We start from the raw sequence: 26256 nt of genomic DNA on the forward strand, positions 1-26256 counted from the left end.
CAAAAAAGTATATTTAATCCATTTTACAATAAAGCTGGAACATAACAAAATGTGGAAAAAGTCAAGGAGTCTGAAAACTTTCAGAATCCACTGTACATCAATAAATGTCAAAAACAACTGACTCGTCTTTGACTGTACTCGTCTCTTAGGTGAGTCGACAACAACATTTGGAGCAACCAACAGAAAGTTTGCCCGTTGTCACGGGAAGTTTGTCCTTTCATCGTGTTCGCTGTACTTCAGATGTTATGCAAATAAGGCAGCTACTCTAGGCCAGGCAGTTAGAGAGGGAAGTAATTAGTGTGTCAGTAAACCTGCCCTTCCTAGTGTCTCACTCCACATCACACCTGGATTCAAATTGTACTTGTTTTCTTTCAAATACTTTTAAGGCAGATTTCCTGGACACAGACTTGGTTGAAGATGGCAGGGGTTAAGAAAAGAGGATTGTAATATCCCACAACTCTTTGCATGGATGCGGAAGAATTCTAAACAGTGAGACCAGGAATGTGAGAGTAAATGACAGGGAAGGAATGGTAGCAGTACAGAAAACGTGTGATCAAAGTGTAAAATAAACACAATCATAGTGAATTTCAGCCTACTACTCAGCAAACACAAAGTATAACTGCTTTACTGTCATTCTATTCATTCAAACGTTTTTAAAATCATCTAAAATAATCCCGACCGCTAGTCACGTTTTCAATGCTATTCCTGTAGAGCCCAGTAAAGGCGCTGGTCCCATTCATTTGTTTCTTTTCGAATGCTTCTGCATGGAAATATTATGTAGGCCAAGACAAGGCTTAAAGGGGAAGTTTAGGATTTTACAACTTGATGTTAGATGGTTCCTCACCCTGAAGGTAGTCTATAGGCCAGCAGAAACTGTAATACACGGTGACATTTTCTTTAAACAGCCACTGCAAACTTCAGCTAAATTTAGCCACCAAAATCTAACAGTCAAAGGAGGTAATAGTGAGCATGTGGCCATATCATAAATTGCCATATCACCTGAAATGAACTAAATTCAACTCCACGTTTGGTTTGATGTTACTCTGAACTATTTGAATACTATTTGAACCCAGCTCGCCAGGGTACAGACTGGACCAGTGGATCCAGAGTGGTGATCTTACATTATGGTGACATGCCAGAGGCCTAATGCTATCTGAATACTATTTGAACCCAGCCCGCCAGGGTACAGACTGGACCAGTGGATCCAGAGTGGTGATCTTACGTTATGGTGACATGCCAGAGGCCTAATGTTATCTGAGCTATGAGATGATTCATTTACATACAGCAGACTGGGAGGCTCTTGAAAGGTTATGCCCAGTGTTTGTGTTTTTTATAGGGCCCTGAGTTGTTTCATGACCATGCAGCATGCCCATGGAAAACTCTGGGTCCCACACAGCTAGAATGGATCCCTTGGTGTTCTGGGAGCGTTGGTTTTAGGTTGCAGGAAGGTTCTGTGAAAATGTCACTCATTGTTCTGGGAATTGTAGTTATAGGCTACACATAGACCCCAGAGATATTCTTGGTAATTTCACCTGGTAAGAAAAACTCCAGCCCCAGACTGTGTCCATACGGCAAGCGGTACCGGAGCGCCACGTCTAGGTCCAAGAGGCTTCTAAACAGCTTTTACCCCCAAGCCATAAGACTCCTGAACATCTAATCAAATGGCTACCCGGACTATTTGCATTGCCCCCCTCTTTTACGCTGCTGCTACTCTGTTATTATCTATACATAGTCACTTTAATAAACTCTACCTACATGTATATATTACCTCAATGGACTCTGTACCAGTACCCCCTGTATATACCCTCCACATGGACTCTGTACCGGTACCCCCTGTATATACCCTCCACATGGACTCTGTACCGGTACCCCTGTATATACCCTCCACATGGACTCTGTACCGGTACCCCCTGTATATACCCTCCACATGGACTCTGTACCGGTACCCCCTGTATATACCCTCCACATGGACTCTGTACCGGCACCCCCTGTATATACCCTCCACATGGACTCTGTACCGGTACCCCCTGTATATACCCTCCACATGGACTCTGTACCGGCACCCCCTGTATATACCCTCCACATGGACTCTGTACCGGCACCCCCTGTATATACCCTCCACATTGACTCTGTACCGGTACCCCCTGTATATACCCTCCACATTGACTCTGTACCGGTACCCCCTGTATATACCCTCCACATGGACTCTGTACCGGTACCCCCTGTATATAACCTCCACATTGACTCTGTACCGGCACCCCCTGTATATAGCCTCCACATTGACTCTGTACCGGCACCCCCTGTATATACCCTCCACATGGACTCTGTACCGGTACCCCCTGTATATACCCTCCACATTGACTCTGTACCGGTACCCCCTGTATATAGCCTCCACATGGACTCTGTACCGGCACCCCCTGTATATACCCTCACTATTGACTCTGTACCGGCACCCCCTGTATATACCCTCCACATGGACTCTGTACCGGCACCCCCTGTATATAGCCTCCACATTGACTCTGTACCGGCACCCCCTGTATATAGCCTCCACATTGACTCTGTACCGGCACCCCCTGTATATAGCCTCCACAATGACTCTGTACTGGTACCCCCTGTATATACCCTCACTATTGTTATTTTACTGCTGCTCTTGAATTATTTGTTACTTTTATTTCTTATTTTTCTTTAGGGATTTTACTTAAAACTGCATTGTTGGTTAAGGGATGGTAAGTAAGTATTTCACTGTTTTATTCGGCGCTTGTGACAAATAACATTTGATCTGATTTGATTACTGCATTCACCAGCAAGCTGAACATCTGAAGGAAAGACAACCGCCAGCTGTCGAGATTCAACCTCTGCGTTGTGTGAATCCTCATATGAATCACAAATGTTCTTTTAGCTTATGAATATGTCCCTGAATGCTTCCTTTCAAACAAACCCAAACTCTCATCCAGAATTAGCTTGAAGAAGTCATAAAGGGACAGAGCATTGATTATTATCTGAGTTGAGTCTTCGATCTGAGTAATGGCCTCAGCCTGCAGTGTTAAATGATAATAACAGTGAGATGACTGTTCTGACACGTGGGCACACACACACACACACACACACACACACACACACACACACACACACACACACACACACACACACACACACACACACACACAGTTCCATTAACGACCACTACTCTGCTCTCCCAGTCTGGTGCAAAAAAACGATGATCCTCTGAAGAAGAAATCCTCTTATTGGCTCCATTTGTGAACTTCAAGACATTAAATATGTGCTATGAAGCATATACTGTATTTTGGTTCCATTACCATGTTATGGCCATGTTCTCAGTGACTGTATAGTATTTTTAGACATGGACGTTGTGCCTAAAGAGATTATATTATAATCAAATTGAACTGCATCCTAAATTGCACCCTATCCCCTACATAGTGCAATACCTTTGTGTGTATTGCACTATAAAGGGAATAAGGTGCCATTTGGGACACAGGCTAATTGAGTGTGTGCTGCCGTAGGGCCAGATGTGACACACCTGTAGTGGGTTATGAAGCCAGAGGAGGACCCAGAAGGAGACAGGACAGTTAGTCTTTACAGGCCAGACCACAGATGGGCTAGATGCACACACTGGATAGATGCACACACTGTCTCAGATTGGCGAGCACAAAGAGACACACACACAGACAGCCACGCACGCACACACGCACACACAAGTGAATGGCGTAAACATATTTGTGCTGTACACGTTGACTTTGAACTGGGCTGGTCATGCTGTCACCTGTCTGTACCCTGCGGAGGAACTATTTACATGTTCATTTGCAAGGAAAATCTGCAGCCTTTTCTCTGTGTGCCCTCCGCACTCTAAAACAGCAGAACTTTTCTCACGACATGCTGAAGATTCAGCCAAACATGATTTTACACCACTTAAAAATAAGTTTGATTTTCAAAATATATCCACTACTTTATGTAGCTTTCACTGATACAAAAGACAGCATTTTTTATCAGGACTAAAGTCAAGTGATACCAAATTGAAGACTGATGAATAGCTATTTCAGACAGACAAATTGAAGACGGATGAATAGCTATTTCAGACAGACAAATTGAAGATGGATGAATAGCTATTTCAGATAGATAAATTGAAGACGGATGAATAGCTATTTCAGCCAGACAAATTGAAGACGGATGAATAGCTATTTCAGCCAGATAAATTGAAGACGAATGAATGGCTATTTCAGACAGACAAATTGAAGACGAATGAATGGCTATTTCAGACAGATAAATTGAAGACGGATGAATAGCTATTTCAGACAGACAAATTGAAGACGGATGAATGGCTATTTCAGACAGACAAATTGGAAATCAAATGAACAGAAATAGATGGGCGTCTTTCCTCTCCACTACCACCAGATAGAGAGACAGTGTGCCAAGGGGAAAAAAATATAACTGGAAATACAACTCATGTGCCAATACATGTGATAAATCTTATGAATTGATCTAAATACAATGTAATGGGAACTGCTAGGAAGAAGCCTTACAGCTGCTGTGGCGAACAGCATCCCAAGCCACCTCATCTATAACTCAATTTATATCAATACCCTGAAGCGAAGAAAAAGGAAGCTATTTTCTTTCCCCTAGCTGATTGATGGATATATTTTCAGCGGGACCCCATATAATCACACTGACCCCCTAGGACCTGCTGGAAATGTGTCCAGGGTGAAGTGGCCCGTAGACGCTGACCTGGGGCCAGTTTGGCAAATCTCACACTCATGGTTAGGGTTAGGATTGGGGGGTGGGGAAGCCGATCCTAGATCTGTACCTAGGGGAAACTTCAGCCCGTAGCAGGTAGCAGAAGCAATCATTTAAGCAAAGAAGTGGAGTGGGGGGTCAAAGGAGGACAGAAAAGAAGACAAAAGATACATGACGAATAAATAACTCTGAACTCTGACAGAGAGAAGATGAATGAATAGGGGTTAATACAGGATGGTAGAGGAGATGAATGAATAGGGGTTAATACAGGATGGTAGAGGAGATGAATGAATAGGGGTTAATACAGGATGGTAGAGGAGATGAATGAATAGGGGTTAATACAGGATGGTAGAGGAGATGAATGAATAGGGGTTAATACAGGATGGTAGAGGAGATGAATGAATAGGGTTAATACAGGATGGTAGAGGAGATGAATGAATAGGGGTTAATAGGATGGTAGAGATGAGATGAATGAATAGGGGTTAATACAGGATGGTAGAGGAGATGAATGAATAGGGGTTAATACAGGATGGTAGAGGAGATGAATGAATAGGGGTTAATACAGGATGGTAGAGGAGATGAATGAATAGGGTTAATACAGGATGGTAGAGGAGATGAATGAATAGGGGTTAATACAGGATGGTAGAGGAGATGAATGAATAGGGGTTACAGGATGGTAGAGGAGATGAATGAATAGGGGGTACAGGATGGTAGAGGAGATGAATGAATAGGGGTTAATACAGGATGGTAGAGGAGATGAATGAATAGGGGTTAATACAGGATGGTAGAGGAGATGAATGAATAGGGGTTAATACAGGATGGTAGAGGAGATGAATGAATGAGGATGGTAGAGGAGATGAATGAATAATACAGGATGGTAGAGGAGATGAATGAATAGGGGTTAATACAGGATGGTAGAGGAGATGAATGAATAGGGGTTAATACAGGATGGTAGAGGAGATGAATGAATAGGGGTTAATACAGGATGGTAGAGAGATGAATGAATGTTAATAGGATGGTTAGATGAATGAATAGGGGGATGGTAGAGGAGATGAAATGAATAGAGGAATGGGGTTAATACAGGATGGTAGAGGAGATGAATGAATAGGGGTTAATACAGGATGGTAGAGGAGATGAATGAATAGGGGTTAATACAGGATGGTAGATGAATGAATGACAGGATGGTAGAAATGAATGAATAGGGGTTAATAAGGATGGTAGAGGAGATGAATGAATAGGGGTTAATACAGGATGGTAGAGGAGATGAATGAATAGGGGTTAATACAGGATGGTAGATGAATGACAGGATGGTAGAGGAGATGAATGAATGTAAAATGTAAATGTAAGGATGGTAGAGGAGATGAATGAATAGGGGTTAATACAGGATGGTAGAGGAGATGAATGAATAGGGGTTAATACAGGATGGTAGAAATGACTTAAATGTAAATGTAAATGTAAATGTAGAGGAGATGAATGAATAGGGGTTAATACAGGATGGTAGAGGAGATGAATGAATAGGGGTTAATACAGGATGGTAGAGGAGATGAATGAATAGGGGTTAATACAGGATGGTAGAGGAGATGAATGAATAGGGGTTAATACAGGATGGTAGAGGAGATGAATGAATAGGGGTTAATACAGGATGGTAGAAGATGAATGAATAGGGGGGATGGTAATGAACAGGGGAATGGATAGAGGAGATGAATGAATAGGGGTTAATACAGGATGGTAGAGGAATGAATAGGGGTTAATACAGGATGGTAGAGGAGATGAATGAATAGGGGTTAATACAGGATGGTACAGGATGGTAGAGGAGATGAATGAATAGGGGTTAATACAGGATGGTAGAGGAGATTGAATGAATAGGGGAGGAGATGAATGAATAGGGGTTAAAGGATGGTAGAGGAATGAATAGGGGTTAATACAGGATGGTAGAGGAGATGAATGAATAGGGGTTAATACAGGATGGTAGAGGAGATGAATGAATAGGGGTTAATACAGGATGGCAGAGGAGATGAATAGGGGTTAATACAGGATGGTAGAGGAGATGAATGAATAGGGGTTAATACAGGATGGTAGAGGAGATGAATGAATAGGAGTTAATACAGGATGGTAGAGGAGATGAATGAATAGGGGTTAATAAAGGATGGTAGAGGAATGAATAGGGGTTAATACAGGATGGTAGAGGAGATGAATGAATAGGGGTTAATACAGGATGGTAGAGGAGATGAATGAATAGGGGTTAATACAGGATGGTAGAGGAGATGAATGAATAGGGGTTAATAGGAGAGGATGGTAGAGGAGATGAATGAATAGGGGTTAATACAGGATGGTAGAGGAGATGAATGAATAGGGGTTAATACAGGATGGTAGAGGAGATGAATGAATAGGTGTTAATACAGGATGGTAGAGGAGATGAATGAATAGGGGTTAATACAGGATGGTAGAGGAGATGAATGAATAGGGGTTAATACAGGATGGTAGAGGAGATGAATGAATAGGGGTTAATACAGGATGGTAGAGGAGATGAATGAATATGGGTTAATACAGGATGGTAGAGGAGATGAATGAATAGGGGTTAATACAGGATGGTAGAGGAGATGAATGAATAGGGGTTAATACAGGATGGTAGAGGAGATGAATAGGGGTTAATACAGGATGGTAGAGGAGATGAATGAATAGGGGTTAATACAGGATGGTAGAGGAGATGAATAGGGGTTAATACAGGATGGTAGATGAGATGAATGAATAGGGGTTAATACAGGATGGTAGAGAAGATGAATAGGGGTTAATACAGGATGGTAGAGGAGATGAATGAATAGGGGTTAATACAGGATGGTAGAGGAGATGAATGAATAGGCGTTAATACAGGATGGTAGAGGAGATGAATGAATAGGGGTTAATACAGGATGGTAGAGGAGATGAATGAATAGGGGTTAATACAGGATGGTAGAGAAGATGAATAGGGGTTAATACAGGATGGTAGAGAAGATGAATAGGGGTTAATACAGGATGGTAGAGGAGATGAATAGGGGTTAATACAGGATGGTAGAGAAGATGAATAGGGGTTAATACAGGATGGTAGAGGAGATGAATAGGGGTTAATACAGGATGGTAGAGGAGATGAATGAATAGGAGGAGGTGGTCAGGAGAAATGGTGTCATGATGATCACAACTGATTCTGATCCTGAATTCTTGGAAATACACAGAGAGAAGGCGGATAATAGTTATGATAATCACCTTCCTACAGTATGTCAAGGTCCCGTTTTAAAATGCAGATGACAGATTATATTCACCTCCTCTCCCCCGTCCCTTATTTTTCCTGCTTTATTTATTTGTTCATTCATTTTTTATGTTGGCAAGCTGGACACACAATGGTGTCATTCATGCCTCTGATTCTGCCTCCCCAAAGAGCCCCAGACCCTCCGGGCCACCGGGGGCCTCTCATCCACCCACACCAAACTCAGCCCAGCACCCAGGGGAGGCCAGCCAGGCCAGGGATGCTGCCTGGGGGGCAGAGACATGAACAGTTTGTCCTGGGAAAGAATGCACCAGACTACCTATTAACAGACATACATGAGACAGGCCTCCCTGTAGGATGTCAACAGGCAGGGAGCGACAGCAACACAACGTTCCCAGAGACACACACACTCCACAGACACAATCCCATGGATGTGGCCATCTGATTTGTGTGTTTCTTGAACAGTTCTCGAGTATGATGGAATCGATGCTCTGACTATTACTCATCCCTACATGATAACTTGAGTTATAAAGTGACACTTTTGATGAACAATAACATATCTGCTAGAATTGAAGCAGTATATAGAGTTGTAAGCTATCCAAAAGAACATAGCCAGATTGCAGTGTAAATGTGAGAGCAGGTGCAGGAGTGTGGGAGTGTTAGCAGCAGCTGAGCATTATCTCCCTATTGTCATATAAGACCAGAAATGAGCATTTTCATCCAAATACTGTATATCAGAATAATGAAGAAGTGAAGTTACTAACAATAAACCCACTCCAAGGTTAGGTGAAAGTGTTTGCCCTATTCGTGGAAGAATAACACTATTGCTGGTTTCAAACTCCTTTTGGTCAACATTATTCAACAGATATGTCTGAGATGAAGAAACATCTCCGGTCCTCACTGCGTAGTTAGGCCTCCGAGCCCAGAAAGAACGCTTTCTTTTTTGCCAGACCTTCACTAATGCAATATAACAAATTAGTATAATTATGCTCCATATTGGAGATTGACGAAACAATGTGGCCCGTGGGGCAGGTGGAGGCAGGGTAGGAAGCAGGCAGCGTGGGTATTTGCTGACGGGAATAACTAATTCATTGGCTACTTTTCGCTATTTCTCAGAGGACATTCTTGTATCTATGACATTACGGCTAATCAAATAAGCCCACTGGAATGCCAGTTTTTCCTCTCAAAATGTGATTCTCCTCCTAATGTGAAAATTATCCACCACCACATCACCAACCTCCACTGGGTCATGTTCATTAGGGCACGCAACGGAATACTTTTTAAAACCTTTTGCAATGGAATGAAAACGAAAATGAGATTTCTTAGTCCAGGTAGTCCCTTCCTGTTTCAGTACTCTTCTTTCCATTTGGTGCCTAATGAACATGACCCAGTAAACTGGAATCCCTCCACTTCTCCCCTTGTCTCAGAGGTTAGCTGGAGCACAGTGGAGCTCCTTTTTCCTCTTCCTCTTCCTCACCCAGACCTCACCTTGTGGAGAACAGAGGTGAGTGGTGGAGGGGAGAGGTGGGGGGTGAAAGAGGACCATTTGATCTCTAGCTTGGGCCAACAACAAAAGAATTTGGCCCAGATCCGATTGAGTTGTCTGGCTGTGCCATCGGGCTGAATGCTAATGCTAATTTAGCGCTATTGTTTTCACTGAATACCACAGGCTCCAGCTGTAGATACACTGAAACACATGGAGTGCACTGGGGAGGACAGATCCATTCCCAGTCCACACTGAGACAGATGTCCTCCATTTTGACACATTTATGGAGGAAATATGTTAAAAAGGAACGGCACAAAACAAATCCATGTCAATAATATATTTCCGCGTTTGACGTTTTGGAACAACTGAGGAAAACTAAAAGAAGCAGAAAAGGGGGGTTCTTTCCAAGCCCCAAACCACGACTATGCATTTTTGACCGCAGTTTGCCTGAACATGTTTTCAGGGCTGTGATCCACTATTATATATGCGATGGTGACAGTAATGAAAGAGTTCTGTACTAGTGGGGTCAGAACGAGGTGCGGACTGACAAAGAGAAATAAAAAATGGCTGTGGACAAGAGAGCCATAATTCTATCGACAAATCAGCAAAACAAGGAGAGGAAACATACAAAGAGGATACATTCTAGGTGAATTTGAGCAACATGTAACAGTAACATGACGTAACAGTATCCATGTGAGTCACAGAAGGACTCACACCGCAGGTGTGAATATATTAACTGGGTCATGTTCATTAGGGCACGCTGCGGAATACTTTTAAAAACCTTTTGGAATGTAATGATTTGTTTAGTCCAAGTAGTTCCTTCCTGTTTCAGTACTTTTCTTTCCATTTGGTGCCTAATGAACATGACCCAGGAAACTGGAATCCCCCACTTTTCCCCTTGTCTCAGAGGTTTGCTGGAGCACAGTGGAGCTCCTTCCTCCTCCTCCTTCCTCCTCCTCCTCCTCCTCCTCCTCCTCCTCACCTCGTCCAGACCCCACCCCATGGAGAGCAAAGGGAGCGGTGGAGGGGAGCGGCGGGAGGTGGAAGAGGACCATTTGATCTGTAGCTCCTCCAGGGAGCACCAGGGCCTACTCATCATCTATATCCTGTTTGGGAAGGCTGACGTTTGAAACCCATCTGTTGCCGGGTCCCAGTGGTACAATCACATCAGAGAGATGGAGAGAGAGTTAGAGAAATGGAGGGGGAGAGAGAAAAGGAGAGGGACGGATGGAGGGAGAGAGAAATATAATCACTCAACACACCACCAATACTTTCTAATTCTCTCTATGACTATTAACAGGCAGAAAAGTATTTTAACATGGAAACCGTGAGTGTTTGGTTATAACATGTGCAGTGATCGTCTAAAATAAATGCAATTTTCCTGAACATGTACGAGTGCAGCCAAAGAGAATTTGGACATATGAACACATGCTTAAGCTCTCAAACACTTCCAACACGTGTCTGTCCACCCACACACAGTCTGATAGCATGTTCATGTTGTAGAGGAGCATCTGGTCCATCTTCTTTACTAAAAGCAATGCCAGGAGTCACTTTATAAATCAAAACAATTGTGTAGCATCTATAAGATGACAGGCAAGTATGAGGAAGTTTTAAGTGGAGGAAAAATGATTGCGGCAAATTCAATTATGGCAATAACTTAAATTCCTTTTCTTGATAACAGTGGAGGCTGATAAGGGGAGAACTGCTCATAATAATGGATGGAACCGAGACAACGGAATGGCATCCAACACCTGGAAACCATGGAAACCATGTGCTTGATGTAATTTGATACCACTCCACTGATTCCAGTCCAGTCATTAACACAAGCCTGTTTTCCCCAATGAGGTGCCGCCAACCTCCTGTGATTGATAATAAATCCTGTTTCTTTTGGCAGAGACAGATGTTTCAAAACCAAAATAAACCAACTTTATGGTCATTGGATCTCAAGGAGGGCTCACGTCAACTAACAGCAATGACGCAAAATAAAAATCCCCAAAACCTAAACTTGTTAGACCATTTTTATTTTTAGCACAAACCAGATTAGGCGTAAATTGAGTTGACATACCTGTGGTCCGCGTTGGCCGGTGTCGTGGCTGCAATACGCCACACCAGGATGTCAATATTCTGCCATCTGTTCATCAGAGGAATGTGAGATCAGTATGTTAGGCTGGTAGGCTGGATTCTGTTTATAGGTGGTAAAGTGGTGACCATGTCCTTCTCCCAGCTGCCAAGACTGGAAAAAAAACATGAAGATGGAGAAAAGGGTGAAAAGGGCTCTAATGGCCTGATGTAATGTCTTACTCTGATAATGGCCTGATGTAATGTCTTACTCTGATAATGGCCTGATGTAATGTCTTACTCTGATAATGGCCTGATGTAATGTCTTACTCTGATAATGGCCTGATGTAATGTCTTACTCTGATAATGGCCTCATTTTCTGTCCTACTCTGATAATGGCTTGATGTAATGTCTTACTCTGATAATGGCTTGATGTAATGTCTTACTCTGATAATGGCCTGATGTAATGTCTTACTCTGATAATGGCCTGATGTAATGTCTTACTCTGATAATGGCCTGATGTAATGTCTTACTCTGATAATGGCCTGATGTAATGTCTTACTCTGATAATGGCCTGATGTAATGTCTTACTCTGATAATGGCCTCATTTTCTGTCCTACTCTGACAATGGCCTGATGTAATGTCTTACTCTGATAATGGCCTGATGTACTGTCCTACTCTGACAATGGCCTGATGTACTGTCCTACTCTGATAATGGCCTGATGTAATGTCTTACTCTGATAATGGCCTGATGTACTGTCCTACTCTGATAATGGCCTGATCTACTGTCCTACTCTGATAATGGCCTGATGTACTGTCCTACTCTAAAGTATAGAAACAATGGGTGGTCGCCTGCACTCTTGTATAGTCTTTAATAACAAATCATGTTGGTCACAGGTGCGTAGGTTTCAAAAAGTAGGATCATGGAAAGGATAGGACTCACATGCAAAAATAGAGATTATTTATTATGCCATGATATCCATAAAGTGCAGGGTGCAATAAAGTGCATAAATAAAACATTGAAAATTCACAACCTGAAACTTTTTGTGTGTGGGTATGTATCCTCTCCATGATGATACTCTACAGTGTACCACCAACTAGCCTTTCCACTGATGACATCTAATGGAACATACAGTATGTATCCTCTCTGTGATGATACTCTACAGTGTACCACCAACTAGCCTTTCCACTGATGACATCTAATGGAACATACAGTATGTATCCTCTCTGTGATGATACTCTACAGTGTACCACCAACTAGCCTTTCCACTGATGACATCTAATGGAACATACAGTATGTATCCTCTCTGTGATGATACTCTACAGTGTACCACCAACTAGCCTTTCCACTGATGACATCTAATGGAACATACAGTATGTATCCTCTCTGTGATGATACTCTACAGTGTACCACCAACTAGCCTTTCCACTGATGACATCTAATGGAACATACAGTATGTATCCTCTCTGTGATGATACTCTACAGTGTACCACCAACTAGCCTTTCTACTGATGACATCTAATGGAACATACAGTATGTATCCTCTCTGTGATGATACTCTACAGTGTACCACCAACTAGCCTTTCTACTGATGACATCTAATGGAACATACAGTATGTATCCTCTCTGTGATGATACTCTACAGTGTACCTGTGATGATACTCTACAGTGTACCACCAACTAGCCTTTCCACTGATGACATCTAATGGAACATACAGTATGTATCCTCTCTGTGATGATACTCTACAGTGTACCACCAACTAGCCTTTCCACTGTTGACATCTAATGGAACATACAGTATGTATCCTCTCTGTGATGATACTCTACAGTGTACTACCAACTAGCCTTTATACTGATGACATCTAATGGAACATACAGTATGTATCCTCTCTGTGATGATACTCTACAGTGTACCACCAACTAGCCTTTCCACTGTTGACATCTAATGGAACATACAGTATGTATCCTCTCTGTGATGATACTCTACAGTGTACCACCAACTAGCCTTTCTACTGATGACATCTAATGGAACATACAGTATGTATCCTCTCTGTGATGATACTCTACAGTGTACCACCAACTAGCCTTTCCACTGATGACATCTAATGGAACATACAGTATGTATCCTCTCTGTGATGATACTCTACAGTGTACCACCAACTAGCCTTTCTACTGATGACATCTAATGGAACATACAGTATGTATCCTCTCTGTGATGATACTCTACAGTGTACCACCAACTAGCCTTTCCACTGATGACATCTAATGGAACATACAGTATGTATCCTCTCTGTGATGATACTCTACAGTGTACCACCAACTAGCCTTTATACTGATGACATCTAATGGAACATACAGTATGTATCCTCTCTGTGATGATACTCTACAGTGTACCACCAACTAGCCTTTCCACTGATGACATCTAATGGAACATACAGTATGTATCCTCTCTGTGATGATACTCTACAGTGTACCACCAACTAGCCTTTATACTGATGACATCTAATGGAACATACAGTATGTATCCTCTCTGTGATGATACTCTACAGTGTACTACCAACTAGCCTTTCCACTGATGACATCTAATGGAACATACAGTATGTATCCTCTCTGTGATGATACTCTACAGTGTACTACCAACTAGCCTTTATACTGATGACATCTAATGGAACATACAGTATGTATCCTCTCTGTGATGATACTCTACAGTGTACCACCAACTAGCCTTTATACTGATGACATCTAATGGAACATACAGTATGTATCCTCTCTGTGATGATACTCTACAGTGTACTACCAACTAGCCTTTATACTGATGACATCTAATGGAACATACAGTATGTATCCTCTCTGTGATGATACTCTACAGTGTACCACCAACTAGCCTTTCTACTGATGACATCTAATGGAACATACAGTATGTATCCTCTCTGTGATGATACTCTACAGTGTACCACCAACTAGCCTTTCTACTGATGACATCTAATGGAACATACAGTATGTATCCTCTCTGTGATGATACTCTACAGTGTACCACCAACTAGCCTTTCTACTGATGACATCTAATGGAACATACAGTATGTATCCTCTCTGTGATGATACTCTACAGTGTACCACCAACTAGCCTTTCCACTGATGACATCTAACGGAACATATTGTACATGTTAAGCTTTTCTCATTCATCCAAATGTAAATATGGGATGTTCAGAGAATGCATGACTATGTGACATACATTCAGTAAAGGTTCCATATTGAATTTGGGAAGAACATGTAAGAAAAGCTTCAGAATTTAAGCATTACAGTATTTTATAACATATCCTTACAGGTGTTAGTGCATCAACCAGGGGAATTTCCTGTTGTACTCTTATCAAAAGTATTGGCCAAACGGTGCCACAATCACAGATAAAACACTCAACCACAAGCCCAGTCTTGGCCATTCATGGTATAAGTCTTTCCTTCACAGAAAATGAAACCTAAAGACAGAATCAATCAACATAAAACTATTTACCTCACTCTCTCTTTCTGCCTAACATTATGAAATGGGGTAGAACGGGAACAGATTTATGCCAGTCTCTTGGAATAAAAAGTTTTCGCCAAAAAGAGTAGGACATTTTCAAGACCGATTTTCCGGGCTGTAGAGTGGGGTGTGTGTGTGTGTATGTGTGTGTGTGTGTGTGTGTGTGTGTGTGTGTGTGTGTGTGTGTGTGTGTGTGTGTGTGTGTGTGTGTGTGTGTGTGTGTGTGTGTGTGTGTGAAGGGAGGGTCCCTAAGGAAGTAATTAGTGCTGTGTCGAGTGGCTAATAAAACATACTACTGGGCTACATGTTAGCTACCCTGAGCCTGGAGAGTGGCGAGGCCAGGGGACCTGGAGAAATGAATATATGAGAATGAGGAGGTGAGGTGTGTGTGTGTGTGTGTGTGTGTGTGTGTGTGTGTGTGTGTGTGTGTGTGTGTGTGTGTGTGTGTGTGTGTGCGTGTGTGTGTGCGTGTCCGTGTGTGTGTGTAAGAGTGGAGGGTTGGGGTAGTGTGAGGCCAAACAGGGTCGGGGCAAAGCAGAGACACAGTAGCAGCAGCTGAACCAGAGGCAGCACGCTAAAGGTGTCAACTTCACTAAGGCCTAAGCACTGTTCAATCTCATCTTTGACCTCTTGCTTACTATAAGCCTCCACCTTCTTCCAGACTTCATCAGATGTGATCTGAGCTCATAGAACACGGACACCTTCACAAAGAAAAGACACCCACACTATAGACTGACCAATACCTGGACCAACATAGGTCACAAAGTGACGGTTTCAAAGGACACATAGGGTTGACGTCCATTGTTTCCTATATATAAAAAATGACAGGGTCTTATTAGTACATGTTAAATATAGTGACATTTAACCATTGTCGTTATTTGTCACCTAAGCTGATATATCATCATGTTTCATCAAAAGTATTCTTCTCACTCTGACCTCGTTCCCTTCCATCTCAGACACCAAAGGTAAAGATTAGGGAGATTCCAGTAGACCCATGGTACTAAAAAGGGTGTGAACTCTATGCCTACTCTACTCCACCCTCGCCCCGGTCCCATGCCCCAAGCAGGGAGCCCACTCCCTCCTCGCCCCGGGCCCTTGCCCCAACCAGGGAGCCCAGTCCGCCGTTGCCCCGGTCCCTTACCCAACCACGGAGCCCACTCCGCCCTCTCCCTGATCTCTGAAAAAAATGTCTCCAACACTGCAGCCGCAGAGGATCAGAGAAACCACCTCCTCTTGCGGTGAGGAGAGAAACCACCTCCTCATGCGGTGAGGAGAGAGCAGCGTTAGATTAGGTTTCAACCCAGGGTACAGCTCTGCCAAAGACCAGCCATGCAGACACAACAAACCCATGCTGTTTAGGGAACAAAGTCCAGGGAACACCACTTCAAACCCCACTAAGAGAGAGGGGGGTAAAGAATAGAGAGAGGGGTAGAAGGACGTGGAGGGGGAAGAGAGAGAGGAGAGAACGCTAGTGGAGAAAGGAGATGGGATGGATAAATGAAGAGAGAGAGATAGAGAGAGAGAGGGGGGGTTATAGATAAGTGGAAGCATATTGTCAAGATGCAGACAGGAGGCACTTCTGTACATTTCACTGCCCAATTCATCCCCCATGCACTGCAATAACCTGTTGAAAGGCTTGGTCTCCCCACACATTGTCTGATTATGTCTATAGGAATGGGACCCTCCATACAATGGCCTAATGCATGGTTACATTTCCCCAAAATGGCAAGCTTTGTAGGCCAGTTTCCCAGACCCAGAATGTCCTTCACTAAACAGCACTTTCACTTCTCAAAGGATTTCCCATTGATCATGATTTTAAATCCAGGACTCTGAATCATTTGAGTCCAGGAAACTGTCCCTAAGAGTTCGCCTGGGGGTGTTAAACTGTGAGCATTGTAAGTAAGGACCTGGCTTGTAAGCTTGTTTGCAGCGCAGCTGTCTAAGGCATTGCAGCTCAGTGCTCGAGGTGTCACTAAAGTCCCTGGTTCGATCCCGGGCTGTATCGTGAGCGGGAGTCCCATAGGGGTCCCATACAATCTGCCCAGCGTCGTCCAGGTTAGGGGAGGGTTTGGCTGTCATTGTAAAATAAGAATTTTTCCTTAACTGACTTGCCTGGTTAAATAAAGGTTACATAAAATGAAAATGATGCAGGTCAATAACTAGCTCTGCTAACCAAACTACTGTATGTGATGAATTACTGAACACATCCTGATAGATGGTTTCCCTGTAAACATAGCTCATATAACACATACTTAAAACTCATTACCAGCAAACCATGTTCCCAATGAAAACAGTTTGATTTCACATTTCACTAGAGAGAGAGAGAAAAAACACCATAACTTGGTGTTATTTAATTTTAATTTTACCTTTATTTAACCAGGCAAGTCAGTTAAGAACACATTCTTATTTTCAATGACGGCCTGGGAACAGTGGGTTAACTGCCTGTTCAGGGGCAGAACGAGAGATTTGTACCTTGTCAGCTCGGGGGTTTGAACTCGCAACCTCCCGGTTACTAGTCCAACGCTCTAACCACTAGGCTACCCCAAGACTGGGAAATCTGTGACAGGAGGTCGAAGGCCCAACCTGGACTCTAATTGCTATCACATTGACTGCTTCCCAAATGGAAGTCATTCCCTACATAGTGCACTACTTTCAACCAGAGCCCTTCCCTGGTCAAAAGTAGTGCACTATATAGGGCATAGAGTGCCATTTGGGATGCATACATTGAGTCATGGGGAGTTAATTTAAGGCCTGATTTTATTTCAAAGTGAAAAAACGGGCCAGACACTGGCGTTGTGTATCCAGCCCTATTACAGAGTTGGCTTTTTAGTTTACCTTAAGACGGCTTAAGTGGCTAAAGTAGCTATTGATGCCATACTAGCTTGAATGAATCGTTTTTCAAAGCTCCCTTTAGGCCACTTGGAGAGAAACGACAGAGAGAAAATGAAGAGTGGTTTTTGAAGGACTGCATCTAAACATAAACATGGAAGGGCTTGACATTTCCAGGAAGGCCATAGTGGTCACAACCTAAAAGGGGACAAAACCCTAACAAACATGATGGGCTTAGATGTGCTGGCCAAATACAATTCACCCCACCAGGCACACAAACACAAAGGATAGCTTGGTTCCACTAGACAAAATCCTACAACAGATCCTAATATCTACTTCACAAACTTTAATTCATCTTTCCATTTGTTCGTTTTTCTCGTTCTAAATTAAGGGGGAAAAAAACAATTGAAACAACTTGAATTTAAAACAAATAAGGAAAGTCAAGACAGAGAAAATAAGGTTTTTCAACATCTTAGGCCCATTTTCAGCTCTTCCCTTTGATGATTATCCCCACTTAGGAGCCTCAGCAACAAGCTCACAGTGGTGAACCACAGACAGATCCTCAGATCCCCTCCAAGCCTCAAATCTGACATTTTAAAACGAACACAGAGCTGCTTTTAAACCCAGAATAGGTTATCCAAAGTCTCTGGCCCTCACCAGCCTGGCTGAAATGGCCAGCATGACGCACAGAAACAAAGCCAAGAACCTGGATGAAGAACCTGGCTGTCACTTTAAGCCCTTATTTCCTTGTTCGAGAGAGTGGATAGTTAAAGGGACATTACACTCCCAAATCTACATTTGTCAGATGTTTTCAGATCTCAAAAGTGGTGTTCTTTGTTTCTAGCCCATCAGTTGTGTAGATCTAATCCAAATCAAATCAAATCAAATGTATTTATATAGCCCTTCGTACATCAGCTGATATCTCAAAGTGCGGTACAGAAACCCAGCCTAAAAACCCCAAACAGCAAGCAATGCAGGTGTAGAAGCACGGAAACAGCTGCATACCTCAACCTCAAATGAATTCAGAAGATAAGCACCAGAAACAAAGTGGAGAACGTAACAGTCACCTAGAGCCTCATTTCCTCGTTTGACACGGTGGATACTTCTGCTGATCTCCCAGCTGATCTCTCTGGTGTGTGTGTGTATGTGTGTGTGTGTTTGCGTGTGTGTTTGTGTGCATGCTTGCATGTGTGCGTGGCAGTAGTAGTTGAGGGAATAACACACCCGCGTGCTATCAGTGAGACACACTACAACCACACCAGAGGTGTGTCCGCCTCAGCAGCTCGGCAGGCCAAGTTTTCACACGCTGTGTGGTCCTAGGCCTCAGGAGGAGTGGAGGAGCTAGATAAAACCTCACCCTTCGTCAACAGAACAAGAAGAGTAGGCTATGTTCCGTTGAATCTCGACGGAAAGCTCTCTGTGTTCTTTCCCAGTGTATGAGTCACGTTCCGACTCTCCTAAAGCCCTGGAGTTCCTCCGCTCCTACACCAGCCCAAGGCCTAAGGGAAGACACCAGCCAATGACAGAGCTGGTTAGTGCTTCCGCAAAGCAAAGACCGGGGTTCCTTGAAAGATGAAGCGATGAGTCAGCTGAAATGAGAGAGTACAGTACATCACCCCCAGAAAGTCTGATGATGATGATGCAACAAAGTGAAATAGAATCTTCAGAGAGTAGTTATTTGAGCTCAGATGGAACTAGAGAATTAGAAATCTTTAAATCTACTGAATAAATGTGAAGTGTCTTCGTCTCAGAGGGGAGAGTGGAGGGGGAGGGGAGGGGAGAGTGGAGGGGGAGGGGAGAGGGGAGGAGGAGGGGTGGGGGAGGGGAGAGGGGGGGTTAATACACATCCTCTATCTTCATTGAAATTATTTGGGACGGGTCTCTGACTGCCAACCCCCCCCCCTTCATCCTCCTCTTGGCCCGAGCGTCTCCCCTATCCCACCCTGTGCATCACTGCACACCCTGGCCCTCGCACATGGCCCGCTTTCCATCCAGCTTAAAGCGATTAGCCAGGCCTTCCTCTACTGACAGGTGCATGGTCACGCTCAGACATGACTGGCAGACCAACATCTAACCCTGCAGCAGCAAGAGAGGACAGACACCCTCTCCCTTTGCTCTGTCAGCTCATCTCCCTCCACAAGACAGACAGACGGACAGACAGACAGACAGACAGACAGACAGACAGACAGACAGACAGACAGACAGACAGACAGACAGACAGACAGACAGACAGACAGACAGACAGACAGACAGACGGACGGACGGACGGACGGACGGACGGACGGATGGAAAGGAGGGCTTGCGGGGGCAGACAGGCAGACACACAAGGACGCAGGCAGACAGACAGGCAGGCAAGAAGGCATGGAGGAAGGTACACAGGCAAGCAGACAGACAAGTAGTCAGGCAGAAAGACAAACAGACAAAGACAGACAGACAGCATTAGAACCCTCATACCACTGAGCAAATGGCTAGGTGTGGCCGAGCACAGATAAAACTGTCCGGTTAACTCCAAATTATGTTTTTCCATATCGGTTTTCATACTGAAATCCAAGATGTCTTTCATGGTTTATAGTCTATAGGCTATGAGCAAGCAAGTGGCATTTTCTTGAGAGGAATTGCATATGACCAACATAAATGACCAACTTGAACGTTAAAACATTTGAATAAAACAAATATTAAATAGACCACATAAATGATCTGGGTTCTGTGAGTAATAACAGTCCCACTAAGTATTTTAAGTTGATTTTAAATGCGTTGTAATTACTTTGAGTCTCAGGGAATCAACTTTAGTTTTTACAGTTGTAAGCACTTAAGGAAAATGATATTCTTGGCACCTGAATTTAAATACGGCACACCATGCAGCCTAATGGGAAAAACACCAGCCAGGACTGAGCCAACCAATGCACTGGCCCTAGAAACCATAAAAAAGCCAGACAAGAAGTCTGACATGGCTTTTATATTTGCATTTTAGATGTATATCATGTCATTTCTTTGGGGGAGGTGGGGTGGGTGTTTAAGTCTTGAACCAAAGAGAACAAATATATGAGTGATTGCCACCAGCCTGAGGTGGCGGCACCAATTGATGACTTCAGGGAGAGAACAGAAAGCAGTGATACCATCCAATGCTGGAGTGTGTGGTGGGCATTGGGCACTGGGCAGGATAGAATAGCTTGGCAAGGAATTCACAATGTAGTGGCTGCTCTACAATAAGACTTGTATGGAAGACAGACATCTAATCCACTAGTTTCATATGTTGACAGACAAGAATGTGATTCTTGGTCAGTTGCTGGGGTACGGTGTACATATTAGGATAGTCACACATCCATGGAAGTGGGTATCAGAGTAATTTGGTACTAGGGCCCACGTGTGTAACAGGGGGGACCCTCCTTGATTGGTTAACTGATTAATAAAAATTAAAGTCTGCATAAAAAATAAATGTAACTGGTCAATTGTGTGAGTCAGGGACTGGGCCCAAGAGGCAAACAAAAAAATAATTCTGAATGATTATTATTATTTTTGTATTTTTCATTCAACCACACGAGCCCGCTCTCAAAGTTCACTAGAGAACTTCAGCCACAGAGGATCAATAGTTTGGAAAGCAAATGCATATCGCTGAAAAGAAAATACTAATATCTATCGAACAAAAGAAAATAAATAACAAAACTCCTGAATTTTTGCTAACAGGAGCACTTTTTGGCTATTGCCAAGAGGAGCACATCGGCATCACAGTGAGTAGTACCCTATGGCTTCATCTTCATCAGTAGGTGAGTCAGTGTGCCACTGGAAATTGTTTTTAGTAGCCTATACTGTAGCCTATAAAGAACCCAAAGCCCCGGGGACTTAATCGGGCCCTGGTTGTGGACAGTTTCAAAGCCTGACACAAAGACATGGACAGTTTCAAAGCCTGACACAAAGACATGGACAGTTTCAAAGCCTGACACAAAGACATGGACAGTTTCAAAGCCTGACACAAAGACATGGACAGTTTCAAAGCCTGGATTGGACAGTTTCAAAGCCTGACACAAAGACATTGGACAGTTTTCAAAAATGGACAGTTTCAAAGCCTGACACACATGGACAGTTTCAAAGCCTGGACAGTTTCAAAGCCTGACAAAGACATGGACAGTTTCAAAGCCTGACACAAATGGACAGTTTCAAAGCCTGACACAAAGACATGGACAGTTTCAAAGCCTGACACAAAGACATGGACACAAAGACATGGACAGTTTCAAAGCCTGACACAAAGACATGGACAGTTTCAAAGCCTGACACAAAGACATGGACAGTTTCAAAGCCTGACACAAAGACATGGACAGTTTTGACAAAGCCTGGACAGTTTCAAACTGACAAAGACATGGACAGTTTCAAAGCCTGACACAAAGACATGGACAGTTTCAAAGCCTGACACAAAGAATTGGACAGTTTCAAAGCCTGACACAATGGACAGTTTCAAAGCCTGACACAAAGACTTGGACAGTTTCAAAGCAAAGACATGGACAGTTTCAAAGCCTGACAAAGACATGGACAGTTTCAAAGCCTGACACAAAGACATGGACAGTTTCAAAGCCTGACACAAAGACATGGACAAAGCCTGACACAAAGACATGGACAGTTTTTGGACAAACAAAGACATGGACAGTTTCAAAGCCTGACATGGACAGTTTCAAAGCCTGACACACATGGACAGACAGACATGGACAGTTTCAAAGCCTGACACAAAGACATGGACAGTTTCAAAGCCTGACACAAAGACATGGACAGTTCAAAGCCTGACACAAAGACATGGACAGTTTCAAAGCCTGACACAAAGAATTGGACAGTTTCAAAGCCTGACACAATGACATGGACAGTTTCAAAGCCTGACACAAAGACATGGACAGTTTGGACAGTTTCAAAGCCTGACACAAAGACATGGACAGTTTCAAAGCCTGACACAAAGACATGGACAGTTAAAGCCTGACACAAAGACATGGACAGTTTCAAAGACACCTGACACAAAGCCTGACACAATGACATGGACAGTTTCAAAGGACAGTTTCAAAGCCTGACACAAAGACATGGACAGTTTCAAAGCCTGACACCTGGACAGACACAAAGACATGGACAGTTTCAAAGCCTGACACAAAGACATGGACAGTTTCAAAGCCTGACACAAAGAATGGACAGTTTCAGTTTCAAAGCCTGACACAAAGACATGGACAGTTTCAAAGCCTGACACAAAGACATGGACAGTTTCAAAGACACCTGACTGACAAAGACATGGACAGTTTCAAAGCCTTGACATGGACAGTTTCAAAGCCTGACACAAAGACATGGACAGTTTCAAAGCCTGGACAGTTTCAAAGACACAATGACATGGACAGTTTCAAAGCCTGACACAAAAGACATGGACAGTTTCAAAGCCTGACACAAAGACATGGACAGTTTCAAAGCCTGACACAAAGACATGGACAGTTTCAAAGCCTGACACAAAGACATGGACAGTTTCAAAGCCTGACACAAAGACATGGACAGTTTCAAAGCCTGACACAAAGACATGGACAGTTTCAAAGCCTGACACAAAGACATGGACAGTTTCAAAGCCTGACACAAAGACAAAGCCTTGGACAGTTTCAAAGCCTGACAGTTTCAAAGCCTGACAAAGACATGGAGTTTCAAAGCCTGACACAAAGACATGGACAGTTTCAAAGCCTGACACAAAGACTGGACAGTTTCAAAGCCTGACACAAAGACATGGACAGTTTCAAAGCCTGACACAAAGACATGGACAGTTTCAAAGCCTGACACAAAGACATGGACAGTTTCAAAGCCTGACACAAAGACATGGACAGACACAAAGACATGGACAGTTTCAAAGCCTGACACAAAGACATGGACAGTTTCAAAGCCTGACACAAAGACATGGACAGTTTCAAAGCCTGACACAATGACATGGACAGTTTCAAAGCCTGACACAAGAAAAGCCTGACACAAAGACATGGACAGTTTCAAAGCCTGACACAAGCCTGACACAAAGACATGGACAGTTTCAAAGCCTGACACAAAGACATGGACAGTTTCAAAGCCTGACACAAAGACATGGACACAAAGACATGGACAGTTTGGACAGACATTTCAAAGCCTGACACAAAGACATGGACAGTTTCATGGACAGTTTCAAAGCCTGACACAAAGACATGGACAGTTTCAAAGCCTGACACATGGAAAGACATGGACAGTTTTCAAAGCCTGACCTGGACAGTTTCAAAGCCTGACAATGGACAGTTTCAAAGCCTGACACAAAGACATGGACAGTGACACAAAGACATGGACAGTTTCAAAGCCTGACACAAAGACATGGACAGTTTCAAAGCCTGACACAAAGACATGGACAGTTTCAAAGCCTGACCTGACAGTTTCAAAGCCTGACACAAAGACATGGACAGTTTCAAAGCCTGACACAAAGACATGGACAGTTTCAAAGCCTGACACAAAGACATGGACAGTTTCAAAGCCTGACACAAAGACATGGACAGTTTCAAAGCCTGACACAAAGACATGGACAGACAGTTTCAAAGCCTGACACAAAGAACATGGACAGTTTCATGGAAGTTTCCTGACACAATGACATGGACAGTTTCAAAGCCTGACAAAATGACATGGACAGCAAAGCCTGACACAAAGACATGGACAGTTTCAAAGCCTGACACAAAGACATGGACAGTTTCAAAGCCTGACACAAAGACATGGACAGTTTCAAAGCCTGACACAAAGACATGGACAGTTTCAAAGCCTGACACAAAGAAATTAACAGTGCTTTCTAAGGTGACGATTAATTTAGAACACCCAAATGCACATTAGAGGTTATGCATATGCATGGGTGTCACGGCCGTTGTATGGAGGAGACCAAGGCGCAGCGTCGTATGCGTACATTCTCTTTAATTAAAGAGAAAACACTGAACAAACTATCAAAACAAACCATGACACTAATATGCGCCGTGCAGACAGGCAACTCAACATAGAACAAGAACCCACAAAATACCCAAGGAATATGGCTACCTAAATATGGTCCCCAATCAGAGACAACGATAAACAGCTGCCTCTGATTGGGAACCAATTCAGGCCACCATAGACCTACATAAACCTAGACTTACAAGAACCTCTAGACATACAAAACCCCCTAGATAATACAAAAACTAACAAACCACCCTCGTCACACCCTGACCTAACCAAAATAATAAAGAAAACAAAGATAACTAAGGTCAGGGCGTGACAATTGGGCCTGTACTGTATATGAGCCCAAGCCCGAAAAATAACTGAATAGCACATATTGCACATGACAGAATTTTTTTTTTTAAATACTGATTTAAGATATATTTGGTACATAATTGGTCTAGCCTAAATTAAACAAATTCAATGTTATTATGCAATTATAGTGAACTTATATTTAATTTGGAATAGGCGAGTAACAGGGCATTTTATATATATACATATTTTGATATTTAATAGGCTGACACATTAGCTACAGATTATTTCACCACCGTGCATGTCCCTCTACTCCTCTCTCTTCTTCACTCTTCTCTCCAGCGCACAGAGGGAGGGGCTGTCAACAATGTATGGCAATAAAGTCTTTTCTCTGTAATGTCTTTTCATTATATGTCAGACCACAGTAAGACTTGCTGTCGCCATGGTGATCCTAGTAAATCAAACCCAAATCAATCAACAGTTTATTGACATATGTTTTGTTGTGAAAACATGTTAATATAATTTAGATAAAATAAAGATTTCACTTGGTTTCCCAAATGAAGCACTGGGTAGCTGCAAGAACAGGGTTGGAGAGCCCATGGCATACAGAGTACTGGGTAGCTGCAAGAACAGGGTTGGAGAGCCCATGGCATACAGAGTACTGGGAGCTGCAAGAACAGGGTTGGAGAGCCCATGGCATACAGAGTACTGGGTAGCTGCAAGAACAGGGTTGGAGAGCCCATGGCATACAGAGTACTGGGTAGCTGCAAGAACAGGGTTGGAGAGCCCATGGCATACAGAGTACTGGGTAGCTGCAAGAACAGGGTTGGAGAGCCCATGGCATACAGAGTTGGGGCAGAATATCACCTGTCATGCAGCGATATAACTGGAGCAGCCTACCCAACATGATTGAAAGATGTGCAAGCAGGAAAGTATCCTCCATTTGCTGTTGGAGTACATACAGATGGCATGTACTCATCTCATATGCACATTATATACTGTACTTTATTCTATACTATTCTACTGCCCTTCTGACATTGCTCGGCCATATATTTACATATTCTTAAGTCCATTCCTTTACTTAGATTTGTGTGTATTAGGTATATTTTGTGAAATTGTTAGATATTACTTGTTAGATATTACTGCAATGT

This window comes from Oncorhynchus nerka, linkage group LG26 (genome assembly GCF_034236695.1).
Source record: "Oncorhynchus nerka isolate Pitt River linkage group LG26, Oner_Uvic_2.0, whole genome shotgun sequence".
Lineage (NCBI taxonomy): Eukaryota > Metazoa > Chordata > Actinopteri > Salmoniformes > Salmonidae > Oncorhynchus > Oncorhynchus nerka.